This window comes from Marmota marmota, unplaced genomic scaffold (genome assembly GCF_001458135.2).
Source record: "Marmota marmota marmota unplaced genomic scaffold, marMar, whole genome shotgun sequence".
In the NCBI taxonomy this organism is placed as follows: Eukaryota; Metazoa; Chordata; class Mammalia; order Rodentia; family Sciuridae; genus Marmota; species Marmota marmota.
This window is the reverse complement of record NW_026000168.1, coordinates 14,990,914-15,009,701: the sequence shown is the minus strand read 5'-3', so window position 1 is coordinate 15,009,701 and position 18,788 is coordinate 14,990,914. Positions and strand designations below refer to the sequence as shown.

The 18,788-nt window shown below is 48.8% G+C and overlaps 1 protein-coding gene across 10 annotated transcripts in view; it reads left to right on the top strand.

Annotated features, from left to right (window-relative positions):
- Positions 1-18,788, top strand: part of Atp2b2 (ATPase plasma membrane Ca2+ transporting 2) — a 271,387-nt gene that overhangs the window by 45,147 nt on the left and 207,452 nt on the right. The window contains exon 1 of one of the 10 annotated variants that reach the window (XM_048787104.1): positions 12,018-12,218. The exons of the other annotated variants lie outside the window; for them this stretch is intronic. The gene's annotated coding sequence lies outside the window, so the exon portion shown is untranslated. Of the gene's footprint in view, positions 1-12,017; positions 12,219-18,788 lie in introns of those variants that run through there. 10 annotated transcript variants of the gene reach the window in all.

The window sequence follows — 18,788 nt, the reverse complement described above, 5'->3', positions numbered from 1 at the left end:
TTGACCTCCTAGAAATGCTGTTAAAAATGCACATTCTGAGTCAGTAGGTCTGGGGTGTGCCCTGAAATACTGCATTTCTGATAAATGCTTTCACTCCATCCTCTTGTTAATGCTAGGAAAGACCTTAGTATCCCCACTTTATAGATGAGAAAATATGGTTTAGGTAATAGAATTGAGTATGGTTAGGTATGTAGAATAACAGCCTCCAAAGATGTCATTACTCAAATCCTTGCAACCTGTAAATTTGTCACCTTATCTTGCAAAAGAGACTTTATAGGTATAATTAAAGAACCTGATGCGTGAAAGTATACAGGATTATCCTGGTGGCCCAGTCTAAGCACCTAGGTTCTTAAAAGTGGAGAACCTTTCCCAGCTGTGGTCAGGTATTGCTGTAGCCATGGAAAAGGGGATCAGAGAGATAGGACATTTGCTGGCTTTGAGGATGGAGGAAGGGGCTTCAGCAAGGAATGCTCACAGCTGCAGAAGTTGGAGAAGATAAGCAGCTCCAGAGAAGAATGAGGTTCTACTGATACTGTGTCCAGCAAGACCAGTGAAAGGCCAGGTGCAGGGGCTTATAATCCTATAATCCCAGCAACTGCAGAGGCCAAAAGAGAATTCCAAGTTCAAGGTCAGCCTTAGCAACTTAGTAAGATCCTCAGCAACTTAGTGAGTCCCTGTCTCAAAATACATAAAAAAGACTGGGGATGTAGGTAAAGCGCCTCTGGAATAGCATTGGAACTTGGGTCCCCGCAATTCTTGTTGTTCTGGTCATTCCCCTGTCGTGAGCTTTCCCTCTGTGGAAGTTAAGCATTGACCTCTTCCTGTGGGGCCTCCTAGTTTAATTGAGATTGCCGCTGGACAAGTGACCCATGAAGTACTGGATCTGCCAGGAGTTTAGACTACAAATAACAGGGATTGACCCTGAATGATTTGGGCAAAAAGAGAAATTTAATAATAGCCATGGGTCCTTGTAGGAACCCTAGGCATGGAATGGAAACCAAGCTCAGGATTGTGAGGATCAAGGCCTCAAACCAGCCTGAGGAAGAGGCCACTGCCCTACATTCAGTAGCTCCTGATGTCATGTCCAGGGCAGCCAGAGAGGCCAGTTGCAGGTGTTTCCAGCTTCTAGAATGGGAAGGTGGGCTCTGAGTCTCAGGATGGGCAGCTCCCAAGATGGAAGAAGGGATCAGACTCCAGGTATCCAAAGTAAATGATAAAGGCCCCAGGAATAATGTGGTAGGCTGGGCTGTATTGTAAATATTCTCCCCATGTCCAGAGAAACCATCAACGTGGCCCCTCATTAGGCCACTAGTTTAGCTTCCCAATTTCATTTCTTCTCTTTCCATTCTGGAAAATCCCCCCCGCCCCCGTATCCTCTGGCTGACCAGCTTTGTCATAAGGAATAATACTTCTGAGGTCAAGTTCTAGTTGTATGTTTTTGTCTTATTCATAAAAATAATCTTTTTTCTTAAAGAAAACTACTTAAAAAAAAAAACGGTCCAGGTGCCATTTAGAAATACCTGTACCACTCTTTGGGAGAAGAAAGGAGTAAGATGAGTTGGCTCCAACTCATGCTCCCAGGGGGATCTAAGACGAGTCACTTTGCCTTCCCAAGCTTCTGCTTTGGTTTCCTCACCTGCAATACAGGGTTCATTCTTCCACTTGGGGATGTGAGTGAAGAGTGGCTCCAATTAATACATCACCTGTATAGCCAGGATAGCATTTTGCATGCAGTAGGTGCTCAATAAAAGGCACCTATTGCCTTCCTGATCATCACTTCCATCACTGTTACTCTTGGATGGAAAGTGGGCTTAGGAGCCACATACAATTTTCATGCTTGGCTTTGATGTTCCTTAGGGGGTGAGCTTTGATAACTCCCGTCACCTCCCTGAGCCTCATTTTCCTCATCTGTGAAAAGAGGAGAGCGATACCACATCACAGAGTGAACAGGATTCTGCAGAAATGGAGAAAGGCTCTGCATATAGCAGCAGCTACAGAGGTTATATTCAGCCTGTTTTATCCAGTTGATTGAAAATATATATCCTTTCTTTTTGGCCCCCGACACTGGTTGGTGGGTAGGTTTGAATTTCACCTGCCTGTTGTTCAAACAAAAGCCAGGCAGGGAGAAGGGAAAAGCAAGGCTACGTGACCCCCAGAGCCGCACATCTGCGTGCTGAGTAGTGGAAACGATCGTGTTGGGGTCGGAACAAGTAGCGGGGCCTGGGAGCGCATTATGAGAATCATTTGAGCAGCAATTAAGGGATGTTGCCTGATCTTATCGGGGAAGTCATGCATGATGTTCAAGCCGAACAGGAGGCTGTGGCTCCCCGAGGCCTTGCTTCCAAAACGGCATTTCTGAAGCAGCTGGAGCCAAAAATACCTGGTTGTGGACTGATCATTCACCAGCCAGAACAGAGGCAGGAGAGGGAAACTTCCTCCTCTGAGTTCCAGCCCCCTGAACCTGGGTCTCTGAAGCACAGAACTTTGAGACTTTCTTTGCTGATCTTAAGCTGAGACTTTTCTTTCTTTGAATATCAAGTATGTGGGCTTTCATGCCATGGCCACTCCTAGCCTCTATTCCTCTCAGGTACCTGAAAGCCAGGGGTGGTTTTGCAACTGTCCTCCTGGACACACGTGCCTTTGCAGTGTGGGCTGCAGAGGGTGACGAATCTGGCACTGCAGGGAGCAGGGTGGCTTGGCTGGTTTTTCTACCACCACATCCCATTCCTCTTACACACAACTATTTCTCATGTTCCATAAGTATTAATAAATAGAAATTGTGATAATAGGGCTGGCTAACATTCACTGAGGGTTTGCTGTAGGAGAAGCACCTTGGAAAAATACTTTGCACAAATTTTCTAACAAATATTTCACAAACTGCCATGTGAAACAGCCCCTACTACCTGTAAAGAAATTGAGGCTCAGAGAAGTTATGCATCTTGCCCAAGGCCACTCAGCTGATAAGCAGGGTTGCAAAGCAAGATCAGCAGGCTCCTGAGCCCTGTCCCACCTCTGTGCCTCCTCTATGAGCATGAACCTGACTTAGGAGTAGAAAGTGCAGGTATGGTTTGACCAGCTCCAAACAGGAGAGATTATTCTTCCTATTTGGCAATTCAAAAAAACTAGGAATCGGAGAGGGCAATAGACTTCCCCCAGGTCACTCATACCAGGCTTTGGCTTCAGGACTTGAGGTTGCGAATCCACTTTTGTTGCAACATGTGGCCCCCCAATTTTCAAAAGGACATTTTATCCTTTGGTGGGCTTTGATTGGCTGTGGCCAGGAGAAAGCCCCTGGCCCTCTCAGACTGGCTGGGAGGTAGGCTGGGACCAGGAGAGATGGCTGTGGAAGGAGGGGACCAAATCTGTCTGTCATTGTGCTACACTCCTCTGGGGGTGGGTGAGAATTCTGGGTTGTCACAATAGTTAGGAACAAGGACCTAACTTATTATTGCCCCATGATGCACAGGACAGCCCCGCACATTGACCATCTGTCTGCAGCCAACACATTGAATGTCAATGTCTCACTGGATGCAGATGTCTGTGAAAACCCTGTTTGTACACATCTGAGCCCAGCTCCTGACCATGACATCTCAACCTGTTAATATACCCTGGGATTTCCAGGAATGAAACTATCAAGGAAATTATTAGAAAACTGTACTTCATTTTATCTGCAATTTCACCAACAACCATCCCTATTTTAATACCTACCTCTTGGTACTCAGAACACTGACACAACAGCCCTGTGTTAGTAGCTGTCAAATTCCTGGTGACTTGATGTACATCTACGAATATGTGTAGTTATCCCTGACTTCAGAATGTCACATATAACGAGAGGAGTTGATGGTCCTCGGTTGAACATAGTCTTCCTTTCGGTGTAAACCTGTCCAGCCCAGGGAGGACCCAGACTCTGGCAACTCATCACATCTCCTAGTGGAGTCACACAGAGGCCTTGTGGATATGGAAATGCTCATTCACTTGCTATTGGCTTTTCTCTTCTCTCCTACACTACCCCACTAGACTACCAAGTGAACAGTGGGTGATGACATATAATGGGTGGTGGGCATTTAGACGGATAGACAGATGGCTGGATGGGCGGGTGGATGGATGGATGGATGGATGGATGGATGGATGGATGGATGGATAATAAACAGAAAAGTAAGTAGATGGATGGATGGATGGTAAGTGGGAAGGTAGGTAGATGGATGAATGGATGGTGGCTGGATGGTGAACAGAGACATAGACAAAATAAGTGGACAAACAGATGCATGGGTGGGTGGACAAGTGGAAGGACTTCTCCCTGTCACTCATTTAAACCACTGAGCATTATAATTGTAACAGGACAAATATTCTGGGCTCCCAGAAAGTTCTCAGCCCCATGGAGGAGATAGGAACTAAAATGTCACACAGGTACTATACAACGGCCACTCTAGGTGAGGCGCCACAAGAGGGAGAATGCAGGGCACATGCTTTTCAGGCAGGACTAGTATGTGCTAAGGCCCTGGAGTAGGAACCCTTCTTGCACAATGGAGACACTGAAGGAAGCCAGAGTTCCAGAACTTAGGATGGTGTTACAGGGAGGGCAGACAGATGCCTCCGGGAAATGAGTGCAGTTTGGATGTCATCCTCGCTGCAACAGGGCCATCCAGGGGTCGAAGCTTCAGTGTAATAGGATCTGGCTTCCAGAAGACCCTTCTTTTGGGGAGTGGCTGTAGGGGGCAAGCATGGAGACCAGGAGGGAGGGACTGCATTCCTTCAGGTGATCAGGGATGCATGACTGGTGAGGGTGATGGCGGTAGAGGGGGAGAGAATGCCAGAGGTGTCAGATGCAGACTCAGAGGACTTGGCAATGGCCTTGAGGTGAGAGAGAGGGAAGCAGGAAGCAGGTTTCAGGATGGGAAAGACAGAGGGAGGGCAAAGTGGGGGAAAAGACGGGGTCCAGTTGGGTCTTGTGACATCTGAGATGCTTCTGGCATTCAGAAAAATGGGCCAGCCATGAGATGTTCTTTTGGTTTTCGGATCCCATCAGAGAGTCCCCGTGAGGTATTGGTTGTGGGCACCCGTCCTCAACACCTGCCCAACTCCGACCCTGCTAGGAGGCCAGTCCCTCGCCCGGCCACAACCATCAGGAGAAGTCTGGGACACTGCCATTGCAGAACCCCAGCTCTGAGGGTTTCCCATCCTGATCTACTGTCCAGATCCACGTGGGACACCTCATTATAAAGGGCGTCGACTCCGCGGTAGCTTTCACCAGTTCAGGAGCTCAGCGGCCGCCTTTGAGTTGCTCCCGTCTCATTATCCCTGGAGTCCCTACTTCTTTTTGTGGAAATTTAATTGCCTTCTAGGATTGAGAGGGTCTGGACCAGCTGTTCAGGTTTGGGAAGTCAGAGTTAAATGTGCCATGATCAAAGGCTGCGAGAGGCCAGCATCGTTCTTGTCACAGCTCCTTAAAGTCGGAGCCACTTTACTCCTCCCAAAATGGAAACCAAATTGCTCAGCGTGGAAACTTGAAAGGAAGAGTGTCACACGGTTCCCAGCATTTGAACTGCCGGCTGCATTTTAAATTGTCTCTCTTTGGAAATGGACCACCCCGGATGCATCCTGAGCTCCCCATGGGAGGACACAAGCAGCGCTATCTTTGATGGGCCTTGGGTCTCCAAGGACTTTCTTTGAACATCAAGCCCAGGATGGATCCCAAGAGCCAACTGAGTTCTGCTCGTCATCCCAGATGGCTTCCCTTCCCACCAGGGACCTGGATGCAAACCAGAGCACCACAGGCTGGGAGACCTTGGGCAAGTCACTCTGTGTCCCGCCTGAGAAACGGGGCTGGAAACTTCTCTGTCAGCCTCACGAGGCCTTTGCTAGGAGTAAATCAGACGCAGTGTGTGTGAGTGTGCTCTGTTAGTGAAAGCCCATTTGTGGTTCATGTCATTCATCTTACTGCCCCTCCTAGGGGGTACTTGTACTTCAGAAACAAGGAGCCCCTAGAAGCTGGCAGTATTTCTCAGGGAAAAAAAAAAAGCATCTCTAAAATGTTTGAAAACAAATTTGTGTTTGAAGGGCAGGGATAACAGGTGTGAAGTTACGTGGAGAGCCACAAAGTATATAAATAGCAGAGGAGGTGACAGGAGCAGCTGGCCTCACTCCTGGAGGGTGCAGGGCCACCTTCTGTTACTCTCCTCACTTGTTTTCTCCTCTCCTCTTACCCCTCCCTTCCCTTTTCTTGCCTTCCTTCCCTATCCTTCTATTCTCTTCCCTCACCTCTCTTTTTTTTTCCTGAATCCCCCCCCACCTCCTTTTTTCATTCCAAGAAGGCTATGAGCTTTTTCGCTTAGTACTTTCTGTCAAAGAGTCAGCTTCCTTTTGTGCTGGCTTAAGCACAAAAGGAATTGATTGGGTTGAGTAACTGAGACGTGGCAAGGTAATGGGCTTCAGGCCCAGCTGGATCCAGGGGTAGAACAATGTCATCAGCATTTATTCATATTCTCTCTCTCTCTCTCTCTCTCTCTCTCTCTCTCTCTCGTACCCCTGTGTTGGCTGCATCCTCAGGCAGCTGCTCCTTATGTGGTAGCAAAAGTACCCTTTTTGTAGCTCAGGTTTACATCCTACTGGCTCATTTATCCCCGCAGAAAGAGAAAAGAGAGTGCTTCGTTCCTTGCAATCCTGGAAAATATTTAAGTGACTCAGAGGCTCACGGGTCACGGACACTTCCACCAACTGCTCATTGGCTGGATACTATAAAGTTCCATTTAACCAAGGCTGGGACTCATACCCATCCTGGGAGCCCCAACTAGAGTCAGCCCCCTCAAAGCCGCACAAACTGGGATGGGGGAGCGGGGGGAGCAGTTCCTCAAAAGCAGTTCAAGCTGCCCTGACCTGAAGGAGGAGGCACAGGTGCCAGCTGAGACCCACAGTGCTCTTCAGTGTACAGTTCTCTCTCCGCTCTGTCACCTTATTCCTGCATAATATCCACGTGTAACTGGCCACTGTGCCTCAGGGCACCATCTTCAGCCAGAAGGCAGCCCCACACCCGCAGCTTCTGAGCGGGACCCTCATGTGACCTTCTGTCTCTGCTCCTCCCCAGCCACCTTGGTCCTGCCACCATGATGATCCCCACTCCTGCTGCTGGACACTGGCCTAGAAACAGCATGGGCTTCAGATCACTGGAATGTGGGTTCAAAGCCCTGCTCTGCCACTTACCGAGATAAATGATGACAGAATATCGGTACAGGAGGTTGCCCTCGGCACACGCCTCTTTCCAGCTACCCCCTACCTCTCTCTCTCCACCCCTGAATACATCCCTCCGCAGCTGTGCCCAGCTGTGCCCCACAAGAACCCCTGAATCCCAGGCTGTTCCTTTTGCCCCACAACTCAGTGAAGGCAACTCCAGCACCCTGTCCTCTAGGATCCCACCCTGAGCCCCTCGCCCTGCATCTCACTGCAGCGTGATGGTCTCCAGGGACCCTCCCCCGGGATCACTGCCTGCTGCCTTAATCAGTCTCTAACCAGAAGGTCCCATTGAGCTGCAGGGGCGTGGCCTCCCTGGGAACCCAGCCTCTTCCAGGCAGCACAGATGCTGCATGGGCTGTGAGAAACTCAAGCAGACCCAGCTGAGCAGTTCCACTTTTCTGATGAACTTTTTATAAGTTCTCACACTTTCCAAACATCTTCCTGCTGTGTGGCATCTTCATCTGCCTCCTCAGTGGGTGACATTTTGGGCCCCTGGAACTGCCTTCTAGAGCCTTTGGTGACCACTCTAAGCCACACACTCGCCTCTTTATATCAGAACAGAGACCCAGGCTGGGAGGCCCAGGATGCCAGTTAGAAATGCCCAGCCAGAAGGCAAGGAGGGAATCATCTCCAAGACAGCAGTGACTCATAGTGGGATAGCAGGAGTCTGGGAGCCCGAGGACCACCACAACCTAGAGTCCTGGTAGAAAACATAAACTATATATCACACAGTCCTTGGTTCAAATCCTGACTTAGGCATCTGCCTGCTGTGTGATCCTAGGCAAAACACTTCACCTCCCTGGACCTCAATTCTGTGCATCTGCAAAAAATTCTGTACATCTGCAGTGAATGTTATATTCACTGCAGAGAGTTCCTGTGAATCTTCAGTAGTTTCATATCAAAGAGAGAGAGAGAGAGAGAGAGAGAGAGAGAGAGAGAGAGAGAGAGAATCAATGAATGTGAGTTTCTTACTAACAAAATAGGAAAGAATAAATCAATAGGAATAAGAGCTTTCAAGGAGAGAGAGGGACATTCGGGCATGGACCCTGTGGTCCATTCAGCATGCCTCCAGCAGGTCCCTTCTGTGTGCCAGCCCCAGATAATGCAAATTGGGGCAGGAATCCTCAGATTACAAAGGAAGCTTAAGCTAAAGAGCCAGAGGCCTGTGAGGGCAGGGCCTGAGCTGGCTGAGAGACCCAGAGGAGAAGGCACTGAGTCCCACTGTGCGCTCCCACCTCATTCGCATGGTTTAATGTGAAGGGTGCTATACACATTTTCAGATGAGGAAATCACAGTCCCCGTGCTGGGCCCAAGGCTGCCTGTGGTGGCAGGGGCCAGGAGAGGAGAATTCCCTCCTGTCTGTCATAGGATGGGCCTTCTTCCTGCCTCTGCCCAGGAGAGATACAGAAGGGGAGAGGGTTCACAGCTAGAGCCCTCATTAGGCTTGTTGAGGGTGGATTAGCAGAAGAGTGTCCTAGAAGTTGCAATTCCTCGGTTGACAACATTCTCAGTAGCTTCATGAGGCATGACCCACACCCAGAGGTCTGCCACTATTTCTGTCACTTGCTGTAGGACCTTGAACAAATCACTTTATTTCTCTAGGGCCACCTGCTTCCTTAGCTCCAAGGAGCTAAATGATCTCTGAGCCCCACTGCTGGCTTAGACTTGTGGATTTCTAACCATGGTTAGTCTTCTGTTGCAGCCATAACAATTTGCCACAAATGAAGTGGTTTAAAATTGACCATTTTCTCTAGGTCAGAAGTTGGACTTAGGTCACAGGGCTAAAATCAAGATAGGGCCATGTTTCTCCCAGAGGCTCTAGGGAGGAATGTGTCTCCTTGCCTTTTCCAGCTTCTAGATGCTGCCCATGTTCCTTAAGTCCTGGAGACTGACTTGCTGTCTCCATGTCAGCTTTCCATCACTATAACAAATACCTAAGACAGTCACCTTACTAAAGAAAAAAGGTTTATTTTGGCTCGCGGTTTCAGAGGTCCAGTCCAGGATCAAGTGGCCCTGTTGCCCAGGTGAGGCCGTACAGCATAGCAGGGAGCATGTCTCAGAGCAAAACTGCTGACCATGGCTGGGAGCCAAGAGAGAGGAAGAGAAAGAGTCTGGGGTCCTGCTGTCCCCTTCAAGGGCATGCTCCCAGTGACCTGAAGACCTCCCACTAAGCCCCACCTCTTTAAAGGTTCTACCACCTCCTCGTAGCATCATGCTGAGGACCGAGTCTTTAATACATGGGAGACACTCAAGTTCTCCCAAACCACAGCAGCCTCCTTTGTCATTAGATTGGGCTCCCAGGTCACCCAGGACAAGGCTTCTGTCTTAGAGTCAGCTGATGAGCAACCTCGGATCCCCTCTGCTTGTAGCATAACATAGTCATGGTTCCTGGAACTTGGACGCGGGCTTCTTTGGGTAGCTGCTGTTCTGTCTTCCAAGCCTAGAAACGAAGGCACTTCTGGGAGCAAGCCGTTGGGCAAGCCGTTTCCCCTCTTTGAGCCTCAGTTTCTCTTCTATGAAATGCAGGTGACCATTTTGACCCCCACCACATGTGGCTGCTCTAAAAACAAAGTGGGGTGACGTGTGATCAAGTGGATTATAAAGGGTCAGGCCCTCTACATGGGGTTAGTTCTTTATTCCTAGGGTATTTCTGTCACTAGTTGCAGCAGCTGAGGACCTCTTGCTGGTACTCTTTGCTCTGAAAAACTGCCCCCCCCACTTCCATGCAGCACCCCCCAGAAAACAAACGTGGTTCTGTGAACCGTTCCTGCTCATTATAATCTCTTGCTTCTTTTCACAGAACCCCAGGGGCCCCTGGGATTTGGGAGTTGGGGAATGTCACTCAAGGATGCCTATTGAGCACTGAACAATGGCCCCTCATGAGGTCAGACGGACACTTAGCAACTGCTCAGGCCCTTAGTAACCAGCCCAGAAGTGTTGATATTTATCCAACAGAAACTTTAGATTTTCTTGATAATGCCCAGTTGTTTTTTTTTTTCCAGAGAACTGCAGAGCCTCATAAGCAAGCCCCACCCACTCATAGCTGCTGTCCCCTCTTCCAAGAGCAAGTTGGAAGGAACAGGGAGCCCTGGACTCCCACCCGGCTTTGCTCACCTCTTGGGCCTCAGTTTCCTGAACAATATGCAGATCAGATGAAACAAGCACTAAACAGTGTGATGATATGTCACGCTTTACCAAGACTATTAAAAGCGTCCTTGTCATTCTCAAAAGCATCCCAGTTAGAAGGTCCCTTTTCTGGTCACCTACCGCTAAGGCCACTGCTAGCCCTTGATTCCATTTTTCCTCCCCTCCACCCTCTTCCGGAGTCCTGAAATTAATCCTGAATCATTCAGCCAAGGGTTTTCTAGGACTCTCTCTTTGCCATACCTGAAGCTGGGCCCTAGGGAAACTGAGGCAGACGAGACACACTCTCTGCTTTCAGGAGCTTCCAGTCCTGGGAAGAGTGCCACTCAAGCACTCTGCAGAAATCTAGGATTGAATCCAGAACCTTGTAATTCTCTGCTTCGCTTGCCTTGTCCCCACTAAGCTATTTTAGTAAATAATAATACTCCTTAGTATTCCAGTGGCATTTTGCAGCTTCTAAAGCATTTCCCCTGCGTTTCCTTATTTAACCCTGACATCACCGGAGGCTGGGATTCTAATATAGCCCCATTGCAAGGATGGGAAGCTGGAGGTCAGAGGGCATGAGGGCAGAGCGTCTGGGTGGTCTTGGGAAATGGCTCCACCTGCACTTCCTCACCGGTGAGATGAAGCTACTAGCACCTGCTTCATAGAATTGTTCTGGAAAGGAAACAGGGCAACCCATAGAATGTCCTCTAAAAAGCGGCAGATGCCAAAGATGAGCACTTCCACGCTGAGCCGTGCAGTGGCCCCAGCAGTTTCCTAAACTGTTCACCTGCTTCTCGGCTGCCTGGAAACACCTACCTGGGGATTTCCTGACCCTTTTCAGAGCCCAGGAAGTTCCTCTGGGTTGAAATCACAGATCCACTTCATGGCTGCAGCATGATCTCAGGCATCTGCCAGCCTCAGTTTTTTCATTTGTGAAATGGGAACAAGAGCAGGCAGGCTGTTCTGAGGCTGGAATGGAGCAAAACACTTCACAAGGCACTCGTCAGCCCAGCCCAGCACACAGACAGACAGTGCTCACCTTTGACTTTCACTATGTCAGGAGCCTTTGAACCTGATCATGGGCTGGAGTGGACAGGGCTGGGGTCAGCAGTCACAAGGTGGGGTTTGCTCCCCACCCACGAGCCAGTGCCAGCATCCACTTTGGGAGGAATGCAGGACCCTCCCACCTTCTCCAGGCTTGGCTTCTAGCCACATCTGTGGTGAGGGGCTTTGGCTGAGAAGAACTGTCCCCTCCACGCTCCGCTCACCTCGCAGGAGAAGAAGGAAACCCCTTTTCCCCTTTTCTTGACAAAGTAGCTCCAAGGGGGCAAATCTGTCAGATTCCATGGTGATGCCTAAGTGGTTTCCCGCCCACGCCCCTGCCAGTGTGTGAGTCACCACTGCACCGAGGCGGCGCCGTGGGAAGGGTGTTCCCTCTCCGGTTGCAGAAATGCCACTGCAGGCAGAGCTCCTGAACACCAGAACTGGGCCCCACAGCAGGCACAGCCAGGGTCCTTATGCAACTTCTGACATTGTTCAAAATCAGTGTTTCAGAAAGCCAAAACCAGGCCCCACGACAGGCACCGCTACGTTGCTTATGTAACCTTTGGCATTGTTCAAAAGCAGTGTTAAGGTTCACAACTTCCATTTGCCGGGGGCCCCAGAGAACTGGCCCAGCTCACACACACCTCAAGTCCTCTCCCAGCAGCCCAGACAGAGCCTAGAGTCCTGGGGAAACTGAGCCATGCCTGAGGTCACATGGCCAGGACACCCCCCAGCAGAGGTTCTCTGCCCCAGTCGTCAGAGCTCTGCTTCATTGGCCAGCCCAGTTAGCCTTGGGGATTGGAGACAGAGCCAAGCAGGTAAATATGATACATTTTATTCTTTTTTGAATGAAACAATCATGAGCAATTGTATCTTGCTGTCAGGCTGGAGGTTTGAACTCTTGATTTCTAAAAAAGAAAGAAAAAAAATCTGTCTCTAAATATAACAGTGTAGGCTAGAAACGCATGTTTACAGCCAAGTATTTCTTTATACTAAACTTTGAATTGCCAAAGCAGGGGCCGTGTGAGAGATGTGTGTGACTGAGGTGTTAAAGAGAAAGGTGCCGTATTGAGGACTGCGTTTTGCAAGGAGGGGCGATGATGGTCTCAGATCTCTGTTGAGGTTAGCACCCCCGACCCCACCTCCACTCTGCCTGTCATGCATGTTAAAAATCAGCGCATGCACGCGCCGCTGCCTTGCTTGATCCGAGAGCCAAGCCACCTGCTTCACTGCGGACCGCCTTTCGTCTTTCCCCACTGAATCCACTACCTGTTCTTCTATCAGCTACTCCTAACTGTCCTGTGAGCTAATTATGAATGAGAGCTGAATTTCAGGAAGCTGTGTGTTGGAAGAAGGGGCAAGTCAAAAATATTTGCATAGTCATTTGGGTGATGTCCACTTCCCTGGCTGCAGTCCTAAAAAAGAAGCACTTGCCCAGGCCAACAGTTACAGGCACAGACTCTAGCAGAGCGGGCAAGCAGGGTCCACACACTTTCCCACATACCTAGGTCTTGTCTGAGCCTCTGACTTGCTGGACCCGAGTCGAGATGAGCCAGACTACAGCATTTAGCCAAAGAAACAGCAGGTCTGGTCAGGTCCTGCCAGCAGCCCTGGCCTGGTTGGAGTATTTGGTTTGTGCCAGGCTGTGCAACTCTGCGTAACAGCTTCCTTCTCTCCCAGAACAACTGTGACTATTGCCCCTTGGTTTTCACCATGACCTCACCCAGCATGGCTTTGCTACTATTTAAAACTCTTCAGCAGCTGATTCCATAGACTTTGGGGTGACATTGCTCCTTGCCATAATCAGAAGAGCCTGCAATGCCAGCACACAGGCAGCTGGGGATCCTGGAATGGATACATTAAGTCTTGACGGGGGTCCTGTGAAATGGATTTCTGTAGATCAGAGCCCATGTGCTTGTTGAGTCTCATTGGCGCATTGAGAATCTGTCTTTCTGAAGGCAAAAGTGTCGAATGCCAAAAGACAAGAGATCTGTATCTCAGATTCCTCCAAACTTTTCTTATAAAGCATCACATAAAGAAAAGCGTACCTTCTCCAGAGGTTATAAAATTAGGATCCAGATTATTTGTGTGTTAAATAGAAAAAAATCAGAAGAAAAAAGAAAACTTGTTATGTAGTTATGTAAAAAAAAAATTATTATGTAGTTAAGGTTATCATAAGGAAACTGAAAAAACAATATTGCATGGCAAGGTAAAATACCTCATGTTCCAGGCTGTTCTGATTCATGGTTCAGTGAAGTATTCTGTCATATTTCTGCTACTTAAAGTTCTAAGTTTCAGGATGTTATGTCTACCATAGTAGTAAACATTTATTGCTTTTATATTGTTCTCAGATCATCAGTTACTCTTTCCATATTGCTTCAGAGGCTCTGTTCTCTGTGGCTAGCCAGCCACCAGAGATTCCCTTGGACTGAGTTCCCAAGATCTATCTTGTGATAAAAGTCAGTGTTACTATGGGTTCCTTGTGACCCTTAACAGAATGTGACCCCACACGAGGATATTAGAAATCATGTGGAATTTGGAGTCAGACTGTTTTTTTTTTTTTAAACTGTGTGAGTATAAGTAGTGACTTAACCTCTATGAGCCATGGGCTCCCTCTCTGAATTCCAGAATCACTGGGCCAGATCAGCTGACCCTCCTCTGGTCCCTTTCTCCTGTGCTAGACTTTATTTACCACACTTGTCTATCTCTCCCAGACCCCAGGAGACTCCTGAGGGTGGAGTCTTTGACATCTCTATGTCCCTGTGCCCAGCATAGAACCTGGCACATAGAACCTGGTTTTGGGTGGGTGGGGTAAAGGGAGCAGGGAAAATGAGGGAGGGAAGGAAGGAGGAGGAGGGAAGGAAGGGAGGGAGGGAGGGGGAAAAGTGAGGGAAAATGCAAACTTTAAACCCATTGGCAACTCATAATTATTAATTTCACATGGGCTGGCCTAAGTGTGTGATAAAACATGCTAAAAAATGATAGTGCTCCTGCCACATCTCACTTCCTGTGGCCTACATGGGCACCCTTATCATCTAGTAACTAGCACATGTTGAGCACTTGTTCCTTTGCTCTCCCCACAACCTGTGTGACAGGCATGCAGTGATCCTCCACGTGATCCTTCACCTTTTGACAGATGACAAAGGGTGATTCATAGGAGAGGTCCAATCACCCAAGTCGAACAGTTGACATATGGTTAGAGCCTGGTTCGGCTGATTATAGAGCCAGTGTGTTTTATCAGTGTACCCTCAGCACCCCCAGTTCAGACCTTTACAAGTAACAGATTTCAATGAAAAAAAAAAAGTCTTTGCATAAATTAATGAATGAGTCACTATTCCCCCACAGTTATTCTCCCTCTGGATTCCCAATCTCAGTTGTAGTTCTTTCTTCTTGGCACCTGTGAGAATTAAAACAAAACCCCTGAGGTTAAACAGGCCTGGGTTCAAATTGGAGTTTTCCCTGTCACCCTGGGAAATCATTCCATTAAAATGGGACTGATCTTAGAGCCTTCTTGTCTTAGGCTTGGGTCTCCCAGAAGCAGACCATGAGACATGGATTCTCATGCAAGTAATCTGTTGGAGAGGCACAGACACCTTGGTAGGGAGGAAAAAATGAGGCAGGAAAAAGGAACGAGTTACTAAGCAACTTAATTACGACTGTGGCCAACTGGGGCTCTGTGACACTTGGGGACTCTGACAGCTAGTGCAAAACCCACGGCTCATAGTTTTCCCACTGGAAGGAGGGGAGGCTGGAATACTTATTCTCCAAGGAGAGGCACCTGCCCACCAAGCAAGGTGCTCAGACAAGGAGGTGAAGGCTCTGGGTGTGAACGGAGCCCGCCTACACCACAGAGGTCGGATCTCGGGGGATGAAGGCAGGGCAGCCACAGCAGAGCCACACCAATGGGCCGTCTCTCTGAGGATTAAGTGGATTCCTTTGTATCAGGCTTGGAGAATGATCCCATATTAAGCACTCACTGTGTGGTGGCACTCTACATTCTTAAGTTTCCCTTACCACAACAAATACCTGAGACAATCAACTGAAAGAGAGGGAGAGTTTATTTTGGTTCATAGTTTGGGAGGTTTCAATCCATGATCAGTTGACCCTGTGGCCTTGGGGCCCGTGCTGAGGCAGCACACCATGGTGGGAACGGGAGGTGGAGAGAGCTGCTTCCTCCGCATGGCCAGGCGAGCAGAAGAGAAGAGGTCCCACAGTCTCCCTCAAGGATACGACCCTAATGATCTGAGAGTAGGCCCCACCTCTCAAAGGTTTCGCCACCTCTCAGTGGCACCAGTCTGGGGACACTGCCTTTAACATATGAGCCTTTGGGTTCATTTCAGGTTAATTTGTATTCAAGATCCAAATTATCATAGCAACTGTGTGTGAGATTCAAACAGATGCCCGAGTGCTCCACAGAACCCAGTCTTCAATCTACACGCAGCAATGTGCTACTGAGTTGTCAGGCACTGGGGACAGCTATGAGCTCCACCAGCAGGGCCCTGGCCATCAGCATTCTTGGCCCCTCCAGGAAGTTGGAGGATGAATGACCGACACGCCGGGGCAGTACCCAGAGCACCAAAACTGGACTTCCCATCCAGTGCACCTCCCAGCTGCCTTAGAAGTGCCTGCCACCATGTGGAGGGCACTGGGCCAGCCCTCCCACTGGGATGCCCAAGGTCTATTTTTTTGTAACACAGAAAACATGATCAGCAGATGTCTAAACAGAACATTTTTTCCTGGGGGGATTATCTTCTGCTTTGGCACCAAGATACTTTTTGCCTCCCTGGGGGGCTTCAGCTTCCCCAGGTAAAAGCTTACAAAGCCCATGCCTTCAGCTTCTCTAGGGACTAAAATTCACAAATTTCCTGTAACAGATGATTGACAACAAGGATCTGACTTCCCTGCCACCAGCCAGCCAGCTGTGTGGCCTAAGGCAACTTGCTCTCCCTCTCTGGGTCTATTCTCTGGTCTATAAAATGGAGATGGTGAATGAAATAAAAAAAAATGTGAGAGTACTTTGGGAGATATATGCTGCCCAAGCCTGCTGGCGAGGGAAGTGATTTTATCATTGTCACAGATGTTGTCAGGAAGGATGTGATCTGAAGTCTCTGAGCCTCCTTTTTCTCTCCACCAACTATCGTCAAATCCCACAGGACCAGGAATATGTAGGTCCCCTGTGACCTACAGCTATAGAATATGACCTGAAAGGACTCATAGGTCCCAAAACTCTTGTGGTGGGGAAACTGAGGCCCACAGGCAGAGGACTTGCCCGAGGCCACGCAGTCTCAGTAGCAGTCAGTGCCGGGCCCCATCGCTGCTAATTCCCAGCTCAGCAATCTGCCCTACCATCTGCTGAGAGCTGGGCCCACCTTGGGCCCTCTGCCCTGACCTTTGACCCAAGCCCCTCTCCCCCTCTGGGCACCCACGTAATCGACCAGCCCCCAGGCAGGGGAGCCTGCGAGAGCGCGGGGGGCCTCTGGCTGCTCAGTTCCCGGCTGCTGGAGCGTTCCATCTCTGCAGCAAGTCAACATTTCTGCCTCTGAGTTGGTGTATGGCAGATGGTACAGCAAAACTGAGCCTCGGGGCCTATTTTTGACTCAAAGAGGACATCGCGCAAGTGCACAGTACTCACTGATGAGGACAGCGGGTCTGGAGCGCTGGGCAGTATTCATCTAAGAATGATATTAGGAGCCCCACCGCCTGGGCTTGAATTCTGCTCTGCCACCATTAGCTGTGCACCCTGGGATACAGCAATCTCCCTGTAAGCACTTCCGTCTTCCCATTTGTTCAGTGGCTGCAGTAAAGTCAATAGATCATAGTCGGTCAATTTGACAAGCAGGTGGCCTCTTTGTGAGAGAAAAATGCAGATATGGTGGCTGGACTTTGGAAGTTGATTTCCGACTGTGGAGAAGGGAAGTGATGGGAGGGTGGGGAACTCAGAGGGCAGGAGTGAGTCCCTGGCAGGCACCACTGCGCAAGTGGAATGGAGCTGTCCAAGGTGCCGACTTGCCATCCCCCAAGTAGGGTCTGAGTGGCCCCACTTGGGGGTAGAGGCTGCTGGCTGGGGTATGACCAGGCCAGGCCATGGGACCCAGACTCTTTGTCTGCTCTGAGCTGCCAGCCCTGGGCAGAGGGTGAACAGCATCCAGGGAAGGAGAGCTCTGGGCTGAGGCGGGTGAGAAGAACTCTCAGGCATGCGCCATGGCAGGAAGCTGAGGCTGGAAGGGAGAGCAGGTGGGGAGAGGGTGTCTCCGCCTGCTTCCCTCCTCCTCTCACCCCTGCTGAAGTCAGGCTTATGGGGGCTCATCCACTCCAGCTGTCATTGGGTAGTCATTTGAGGGGCTGGAGCTGTGGGGTGCTGGGAGATGGATGTAGAAGAGAGTCCCCACACAAAAGGAAGCTGGTCTCCCAGCACTAAAGCACCATGTGCTAACGTGTTTTCCTACACACCATGTTTACCATAGAAAATAGGGGAATAAAGAAATTTTTTAAAAAATACTTTTTTCATTGTCAATGAACTATTAATTTATATGTGGTGCTGAGAATCAAACCCAGGGCCTCACACATGCTGGGCAAGCACTCTACCACTGAGCCACAACCCCAGCTCAGAATAGAGGCATTTTATAGAAGGATTCTTCTTTTAATTCCCAATGTTGATTTGGGGACTGCTATATCTTTCAGTATTATACCTGGTTTTCTTTTTTTTTCCAATATTTTAAATACTTTTAAGAATTTTTTATTTTTATTTTTTAAATAAATGACAGCAGAATGCTTTACAATTCTTATTACACATATACAGCACAATTTTTCATATCTCTGGTTGTATATAAAGTATGTTGACACCAATTCGTGTCTTCATATATATACTTTGGATAATGATGTCCATCACATACCATCATCATTGCTAACCCCCTGCTCCCTCCCTTCCCCTCCCACCCCTCTGCCCTATCTAGAGTTCATCTATTCCTCCCATGCTCCCCCTCCCTACCCCACTATGAATCAGCCTCCTTATATCAGAGAAAATATTCAGCATTTGATTTTTTGGGATTGGCTAACTTCACTTAGCATTATCATCTCCAATGTCATTCATTTACCTGCAAATGCCATGATTTTATTCTCTTTTATTGCTGAGTAAAATTCTATTGTGTATATATGCCACATTTTTTATCCATTCATCTACTGAAGGGCATCTAGGTTGGCTCCACAGTTTAGCTATTGTGAATTGTGTTGCTATAAACATTGATGTGGCTGTGTCCCTATAGTATGCTGTTTTTAAGTCCTTTGGGTATAATCCGAGGAGAGGGATAGCTGGGTCAAATGATGGTTCCATTCCTGGATTTCCAAGGAATCTCCATACTGCTTTTCATAATGGCTGCACCAATTTGCAG